Source organism: Nelumbo lutea, chromosome 1 (genome assembly GCF_056320005.1).
Source record: "Nelumbo lutea isolate HS-2025 chromosome 1, American lotus-T2T, whole genome shotgun sequence".
NCBI lineage: Eukaryota > Viridiplantae > Streptophyta > Magnoliopsida > Proteales > Nelumbonaceae > Nelumbo > Nelumbo lutea.
This window is the reverse complement of record NC_142684.1, coordinates 38,567,886-38,569,281: the sequence shown is the minus strand read 5'-3', so window position 1 is coordinate 38,569,281 and position 1,396 is coordinate 38,567,886. Positions and strand designations below refer to the sequence as shown.

Sequence of the window (1,396 nt, the reverse complement as noted above, 5' to 3'; positions counted from 1 at the left end):
ATTAAGAATTTGTAAATTGCTACTGAATTTTGTATATTGAATAAGATGTTGGTTCAGATTTGCTTTTAGTTAGCTGCATTTATTTATTTTAGGATGTAGGTTTTTGTATTCTAATAATTCACTATACTTTTTCAATTTTAATAAGGTTAGCTATTTATATTCTTTTGTATTATTTGGTTTACTGCCTTGACTTTCACAGTTTCTGATAGGTAGAGTCGAGCTAGAGGAAATCCTCTACGACTCATAGATTGAAAGAACCCTCCGTGTCCATCTAAGAGCAACTAGACAAATCCAGTGAGAAGCTCAAGAAGCTCAAAAAATGGCTGAGCAAAGGACTATGATGGATTATGCCAAACCCACACTCACTGGAGATGCCTCCAGCATTATCAAGCCAATATTGCTGCTAACAACTTTGAGATCAAACCGGCCATCATATAAATGATTCAAAGCACGATGCAATTCTGTGGTTTGGCCCATGAAGATCCCAATGCACACATTTCTAACTTTTTAGAAATATGTGACACCTTCAAACACAATGGGGTAAGTGATGATGCCATTAGGCTGAGGTTATTCCCATTTTCTTTGAAGGATAAAGCCAAAGCATGGCTGAATTCATTACCGGCAGGATCAATAGCTACGTGGGATGAAATGGCCAGCCATTTTCTCTCTAAATATTTCCCCTCTTCTAAAACTACTAAAATGAGGAATGACATCTCTACTTTTTTCCAACAAGAGGGGGAATCTTTATATGAGTCATGGGAACGATACAATGAGTTATTGAGGAGAGTTCCTCATCATGGCCTTCCCATATGGTTGCAAGTGTAGACTTTCTATAATGGTCTTACCAACTCAAATAAGACCATATTAGATGTTGCAGCTGGAGGGTCCATAAATAATAAAACTCCTGAGGTTGCCCATGCACTTATTGAGGAACTGGCAGCCGATAACTATCAATGGCATTCTGAAAGGACTCAAACTAATAAGCAGCAAGGCCTGCATAATGTTGATACTTATACAACACTATCTGCACAAATAGGAGCACTCAGTAAGAAATTGATGAAATGCAGATAGCTGCCATGCATGTGCAGCCTCTTACTTGTGAATTGTGTGGGGGAGGCCACATCAGCACTGACTGCCAAGTTGGTAATCAGTTCAGGCCATCTACTACACAAGTCAACTTTGTCAGTAATTCATCAAGATAGTAGGGTTACCAAAGTCACCATACCTTTCACCCAGGATGGAAGGGACATTCAAATCAGCCCTGGCCAAGTCAGCATACTTCAAAGCCTTTCCACCAGACTTATCATCAGCCCAAACCAAAGTCCAATTTGGAGGAACTGATGACAAAATTTATAACAAGTGCGGAAATCAGGTTCTAGAACCATGAAGCCTCAAT

General features: G+C 39.3%; 1 non-coding gene across 1 annotated transcript; it reads right to left on the bottom strand.

The window, feature by feature from the left end:
- Positions 1–696: 696 nt before the first annotated feature.
- Positions 697–803, bottom strand: LOC148874329 (small nucleolar RNA R71). The gene has a single exon (XR_016106067.1). It is a non-coding gene; the product is annotated as a small nucleolar RNA R71 (small nucleolar RNA).
- Between the last annotated feature and the right edge of the window lie 593 nt (positions 804–1,396).